This window comes from Tursiops truncatus, chromosome 17, assembly GCF_011762595.2.
Source record: "Tursiops truncatus isolate mTurTru1 chromosome 17, mTurTru1.mat.Y, whole genome shotgun sequence".
Taxonomy (NCBI): domain Eukaryota; kingdom Metazoa; phylum Chordata; class Mammalia; order Artiodactyla; family Delphinidae; genus Tursiops; species Tursiops truncatus.
This window is the reverse complement of record NC_047050.1, coordinates 37,886,306-37,894,068: the sequence shown is the minus strand read 5'-3', so window position 1 is coordinate 37,894,068 and position 7,763 is coordinate 37,886,306. Positions and strand designations below refer to the sequence as shown.

At 35.6% G+C, this 7,763-nt stretch overlaps 1 protein-coding gene across 2 annotated transcripts in view; it reads left to right on the top strand.

Annotated features, from left to right (window-relative positions):
* The window catches only part of RAD54B (RAD54 homolog B), a 97,295-nt gene that overhangs the window by 47,086 nt on the left and 42,446 nt on the right, over nucleotides 1-7,763 (top strand). The gene's annotated exons all lie outside the window — the stretch shown is intronic.

Below are 7,763 nucleotides of genomic sequence, written 5' to 3'. Positions count from 1 at the left end.
ATCAAGATTTTAAAAGTTATCACCCCAGAAAGTTCTCTCCTGCCCTTTCCTAACCAATACCCTGGTACCTCAGGCAACCACTGTTTTTAAAAAAACACTAATTTCTAAAAAAACAGATAAGTTTTGCTTGTTCTATGACACAGTATAATTGAGATCATATATAGTATAGATCCTTTGTTTCTGTTTTTTTCACCCGTCTTAATGTTTTTAATATTCATCCATCCTCTAATCAGTAGTTCATTGTTTTTTGTGGCTGAGTAGTATCCATTTTATAAATATACCACAGTTTGTTTATCCATTATCTTTTGACGGACTTCTGGGCTATTTCCGGATTTTGGCTGTTATGTATATTATTGTATAAATGTGTTATGGACTTAATGCTGGATTAAGGAAGATATATGTTTAACTTTTTAAGAAACTGCCAGACCTTTTCTCAAAGTGATTGTACCATTTTACACTTCCCTCCATAGTGTATGGATTACTATTTTTTTAAATAAAGCTTTGCGTGTTCATTGATTGGAATGTCAGAATTGAAATTGATGAATAACTTTTTTTGATATTTAAATGAATTTAAAATGCTGGGCAGATAGTTTAGATATCTGGGAATATTATAGTTTTACTGATTTTTTTTCTATTTTAGCACTTTTTGCCACTTATTGCATATATGCTTTGACATGAAGTACTGAGAAATATGATAAAATGTATATATAGTCCCTGCCATGCTCATGAAGTATCATTCTGAAAATGATCTTTAATGCAAAGAAATAACTTCTAGGTTTATTTTGTACGTAATGATACTTGTACTTAGTTGACCTTCATTCTGTTTTGTTAAAGAAAACTGGATGATTAGCAGTTTGAAGTAATTTGTATATTAATGTTTGTATATTTTTTAGTGTAATAAAAACTGTGTTTTAAATCTTATATTTATATTGCAGTTATATGTTAATGCATATTAAAAGTTCTGGTAGCTTTTGGTAATTTTGAAACTCAAAAAATACAGTCTGCAAGAGTATTTACATTTTTTATTGAATTTGATGATATATGAGATTTTAAATTTTATTTGCTCCGTTGAAAACAGTGTGTGTATTTAGAATTGTTAAAAAAAAAAAGAATATTAAAGGCTTGGGTTTATGGAATGCATAATTAAACCATGCAACCCTAGAGTTACTATGCTTAGGACTCATTCATTAAGATGATAATGTCCGGGCTTCCCTGGTGGCACAGTGGTTGAGGGTCCGCCTGCCGATGCAGGGGACACGGGTTCATGCCCCGGTCCGGGAGGATCCCACATGCTGCGGAGCGGCTGAGCCTGTGAGCCATGGCCGCTGAGCCTGCCTGTCTGGAGCCTGTGCTCCACAACGGGAGAGGCCACAGCAGTGAGAGGCCTGTGTACCGCAAAAAAAAAAAAGATGGTAATGTCCACTATTAATATTAAAATGACAGTGTCTCCCCCTTCCTCTTTTATCAAAGCATGGTTTTAAGCACTCTTACCTTGTGAATCTTGCTGTAGGCATTCAAGCCTCTTGTTTATGAAGACCATTTTTGGTGTTTATTTGGGAAGTAAATTACAGGGTCAAGGGGGAAATAGATCAGAACCAAGTTCAGAAACAAAAATTACAGGTAGAGTGGAATTGTTAGTGATGGTTAGTCTGGGATATAGCAAATTAGTCATTATTTTATACATCACAAATAGTCTAGATGAAGGCAGTTATGTTCCATATATGTTTAATTCCCAGTTATCTTCATTCGACTTTTTTGCAGTCATTCACCCTCCCCCTTCCCTGCCCTATAGCCTACATTTAAAATGGGGCTAAATGGGAAGGGACTAGCGCAAGATGATGATGATAATGGTAGTTAACATTTAGAGAGCACTTACTGCATGGCAAGTACTGTTCTAAGTATCTTATATATATTAGCTAATTAGATGAAATATGGTTGCAGCAAGTCTGTGAGGTAGGTATTAGTATTACATTCATTTGGCAATTCATAAACTGGCAGAGGGGTGAGTAACTTGTCCAGGGTCACATAGCTAGTAAGGGACAGACTCAAGATTCATACTCAACCAGTCTTGGCTTCCGAGTTCATGCTTTTATCTTTCTTCTGTTCTGCAAAAGAAAGGATATATCTAATTCTGAGAATCTTATGGTATTTCAAAGTGATTATAAGAAATTCTGGATTCTTAGAATTTAACTACTGTCTTTTGTTCTAGTCAGCTTTTTTTTTTCTTTTGCAGGGGAAAGTTTGGACATAACAGCATAACAGTCAGCTCCTGAAAATATAACAGGATATTTGACTCTAGGAATGTTTTTCCCAGCCATTTTTGATGAAGACACGCTTTTTATCCCCTCTTTAACAGCAATCCTGAAGAATTGCACTTTTCTGTTAGATAACCAAGTAAAAAATGGGAACAAATTTGAAAAACGCAGAAAGATATTGTCAGTTTTTTTTTTTTTTTTGTTTGTTTTTTTGCCGTACGCGGGCCTCTCACTGTTGGGGCCTCTCCCGTTGCAGAGCACAGGCTCCGGATGCGCAGGCTCAGCGGCCATGGCTCACGGGCCCAGCCGCTCCGCAGCATGTGGGATCTTCCCAGACCGGGGCACGAACCCGTGTCCCCTGCATCGGCAAGGTGGACTCTCAACCACTGCGCCACCAGGGAAGCCCTGTCAGTCTTTTATTTAGTGTACAGAGACTGCTACTGGTAGAAATAGTGTAAAAAGGAAACTAATTGAAATTGTCCAAAATTGCACATCACAGATTTTTTTAGAATTAAAAAACTGATCAAAGCATCTCATCTTTTTCGTTAATGCTAAAACCCTCAAAACTTTATCTGGAAAAATCAAGGTTCATGCAACAACAAAACTAACACATGACAACTAACTTACCTAAAAACTGGTAACTTTTTTTTGACTAAAAACTAATGGAGTAATACAGTCTTCATAATATTTAGGCAAAATATGATTTAGCAAAACTGTATTTGGTAGAAATTATAGTTATAAAAGAAAATTCATGTTGGCAAAAGCTATAATCAGGAAAATACTATATATAAAGAAGTGACCGATGAATCAAATCTTTGTAATAACATTTACTTGGAAAATAATCCTGACTGTACAGTATGTACAATAATGCAGCTGGGTTCAAAGTTAATTTCTCAGGCTACTTTCTCAATGAAGATTAATTTTAAAATTAATTAAGTAAAAAAATTAATTTTTTACCATCTTTATTGGAGTATAATTGCTTTACAATGTTGTGTTAGTTTCTGCTGTATAACAAAGTGAATCAGCTATATGCATACATATATCCCCATATCCCCTTCCCTCTTGCATCTCCCTCCCACCCTCACTATCTCACCCCTCTAGGTGGTCACAAAGCACCGAGCTGATCTCCCTGTGCTATGCAGCTGCTTCCCACTAGCTAGCTATTTTTTTTTTTTTTTTAGCTATCTATTTTACATTTGGTAGTGTGTGTGTCAATGCTACTCTCTCACTTCGTCCCAGCTTACCCTTCCCCCTCCCCGTGTCCTCAAGTCCATTTTCTACGTCTGCATCTTTATTCCTGTCCTGCCCCTAGGTTCATCAGAACCACTTTTATTTTTTAGATTCCATATGTATGTGTTAGCATATAGTATTTATTTTTCTCTTTCTGACTTACTTCAATCTGTATGACAGACTCTCGGTCCATCCACCTCACTACAAATAACTCAATTTCTTTTTATGGCTGAGTAATATTCCATTATATATATGTGCCATATCTTCTTCATCCATTCATCTGTCAGTGGACACTTAGGTTGCTTCCATGTCCTGGCTATCGTAAATAGAGCTGCAGTAAATATTCTGATACATGACTCTTTTTGAATTATGGTTTTCTCAGGATATATGCCCAGTAGTGGGATTGCTGGATCGTATGGTAGTTCTATTTTTAGTTTTTTAAGGAACCTCCATACTGTTCTCCATAGTGGCTGTATCAATTTACATTCCCACCAACAGTGCAAGAGGGTTCCCTTTTCTCCACACCCTCTCCAGCATTTATTGTTTGTAGATTTTTTGATGCTGGCCATTCTGATCGGTGTGAGTTTTGATTTGTAATTTTGATTTGCATTTCTCTAATGAGGTAATTCTGCTTTCATTTAATATTTTTATAATCATGAAGGAAAAATGTGCCTAGAATCAAAATGGCAGTTTTGAAAACTACCTGTTGTTATGGGAATATGATGATGCCCAAGATCAAAAGAGACCCTCCTCTCAACACTTTATAGTTTAGTGGGGAAGGTTTACATTAAATCATTTGTCACATAATTAATTGCTGAGTTAATGCTGAGATAATAACGCAACTTGACGTAGTTTGGCAGTCAGGGAAATTTAAACTATGGAAAGCTGAGTAGAAGTTAATTTAGATCAGTGTGTTGGAGGAAGAGAGGTAGAAGGCCCTTTGGCTGGAAGTAGTGTTTTCTTCAATATCTTTAAGACAAATGCATGATCAGATTTACATTTAAAAATAGATATAGTAAGTATGGAAAATGGCTTTAGGGAGTAGAGGTGGCAAGAGAAGACTTCAACAGAACTGTTTGGAAGACCCAACAATAATGGTACAGTAGTCCAGACCAGAGATGATGACTTGGAAAGAGTAGAGATAATGCAGAAGGCAAACAGTACACAGCTTTGAGAACCATGGAGGGGATAGAATCATCTGGGTTTTGTGGTTGATTGGCTCTGGAACTGAGAAAATGAAGAATGTCGTGGATGATTTCCAATTTTTGGCTTGAATAAGGGTGGTAGTACTTTCACTGAGAAATGGGAAAACTGAAGGAGGAGCAGTTTTTGGAGAGAAGAGAGGTGGACCTGGTGAGTTGGAGATGTTTATGAGACATTCATGTGGATCCAATGGATATACTGGTATACTTACAGATCTAGAATCATGATCTGGGCTAGAAAAAAGTTTTAAGTTAGTACAGGGAAGGTATTGAACCCATGGGAGTAGATGAGCTAATTTTAAGGAGAAGTGGTGCACAGTGAGGGGAGGAGGGCCTAGAACTCAGGAAGAACTCCAATAAACAAAGGTTAGACAAAAAAGTAAGAACTGGCAAAGATGTTTAAGACACAGCAACCAAAGGAGGAGGAAAATTTGAAGTGTGTTAGAAGCTATAAAAATGGAGTTCAGTATTTCAAGGTAGAAGTGGTCAACATTGTCCAATGCTTTTTGAGAACTGTGGTCAGGACTAAAAAGTAACCTGTGGATTTATTGACAAAGAGCTCCTTAGTGGCTTTTAACCAGGCAGCTTTGGGGGAGGATCAGACTGGAAGCCAGATTGGAGAAGTTGAGGAGTGACTGGGAATTTGAAGAAACGGAGGGAGTTAAGTGGGTGTTTGGGTGCTTGAAGTGGAAACATGGGGGCAGGCAGCTTTTTCAGGCAGTATAAGTTCCCTTTTTATGCATGTGTTCTAGTTTATCCCTGAACATAACGCATCACAGAATAACTTTATTTTTCCATGCTGTGGCCTTTTTCTGTGATTTATTATGGGGAAAGGAGTTTAGCAAGTGGGAAGTCAAGAGTGATCTTTTTAAGAGCTCTTTATTACCCCTAAAATAATGCACTAATTATCCCTCATTGTTTCTCTCATTAAGTTTCTCTTAATGAGAAACTAATTCTCATTAAGAAATAAAAAGAATCAACCTTTGGACCTGTTGCTAAAACATAATCATTTATTGAGTTACAGAATGATGTTTAATAATTTCTAGTGAGTGGGCTTATTTCAACCTGGCACATTTTAATCTGTTAAATGCTGCATGTTGCCAAAACATAATAGTTTTCTTTTTTTAGGGGGGAGGGATAGAGAGGAGTGTTTAAATGACGTGGACTTATTTAAAATTCCACAAGTTATGTAAAATTTTATTACAATAGAAGGTATAGTGAATTCCTTATATTAAAGAAGATGTAAATGGATTCTTGATTCTTCCAGCAACAGTCAACACTTTTTAAGTGTTAGCCTTTTACATACTAAAATTTAATAGTGTTTTATATTTTAATTTTGACATAATTTCTTATAATTCAGGTTCTCTTTAATGCCTGTTTTCTACTCATAGACTTCACTGAAATTTTGTAATAAGATAAGAGTTTGGGTTTAGAGTACATTTTGGGCAGTCTATAAGTTGTTGGATGAATGAATGTTGAGGGTTTTCAGATCAGATTGAAAATGCAGTTTAAAGAAATGAAACTTATTTTAGGTGCATCCTTTATAGTGTGAAATTAGAGGAGTCAAGCAAAGAAGAGATGTATATATATAAAAACCACTAATAATGAAATTCAAATTATAATGTTAAGTAAATGCCATTTCTGTCTATTAAATTGGTAAAGATGAATGTTTACACAAAAATCTGTACATAAATGTTCATAGCAGCTTGATTTGTGATAGTTAAGAGCTAGAAACACTTCAACTGTCTGTCAGTATTCCGTACAATAATAAGGAACAAACTTGATACAGGCAGCAACTTGGGATGAATCTCAGAGACATTACGCTGAGTGGGAGAAACCAGCTTGAAAGGTTGTATACTGTATGATTTCCATTTATTCGACATTCTCAAAAAGACAAAACTATATTGGTAGAAAACAGATTAGTAACTGATTAGGGTTAGGGTCTGACTAAAAAGGAATAGCCTGAGGGAGACTTTTGGAGTGATAGAACTCTTCTATATCCTGATTGTGGTAGTGGGTAAATAAATTTATACCTGTGTTAAAATTTGTAAAACTGTACACCAAGAGAAAAAGTCAGTTTTACTGTATGATAATTGTAACAAAAAATAACTACAGTTAGAGAAAAATTGGTAAGGTAATATATTATGCTGATATATATTAGTGAAGTGGATCCTCTCCGTTGGTGGGAATATCATTGGTAATATCATTATGCAGATATTAAACACCATTTTACTTTTTAATTTAATGATATGGGAAATGTATTCACAATAATATATCAAAAGAGGAGGCTAAAAAACTCTACATCATAATTCCTGGTATATTAGAAGCATGTTTTCCCCCAAAGAAGTATATAAAATTACCCTTTGTTCAAACACCCTCATTATGAGAGGAAAGCCGGAAACTGGGGCCACTGCACTTAAGTCCTTTGCCTGCTTGACTGTTCTGTTCAGGATTATAGCAGCCAGAGTCCTTTCAGGGACTGATAAAAGGTCATTGGGCCAAGCATTCTGAACACAGCTGTTTCAGCTGCATATCAATCATTTGTTTTCTTAGAAAAAAGCTGTGATGGTTCTGAGGATAATTTATTGTTTGGAGAGAGCCAAGATTCACTTTCTAAATCCATGAATACCAATGATGAACATATGCATTAACTGAATTCTAGTAGTGACTGGTTTTTCAGGCTTTCAGGAGATTGGTTTACCTGGCTTGAAGTTGTACAAGTTTTTTTTTTTTTGTCATATGTTTTCTCTTTGGTAAATACCTTCCAGTGGAATGACTGGTTATAGGAGGTGTATGTTTAACTTTCTAGGAGTCTGCCAAACTGTTTTCCAAAGTGATTGTACTACTTTACATTCCTTCCGGTAGTGTGTGATATTTCTAGGTGCTCAACATCTTTTTTTTTTTTTTAAGTTATAATTGACTCTACATCTTTGTTAACACTTAATATAGTCAGTTTAAAAAATTTTAGTCAATTTAGTGAGTGTGTGGTGTTATGTCATGTTTTGAAACAACTTTATTGATTTATAATTCACATACCATATAATTCACCCACATAAAACATATAATTAATAATTTT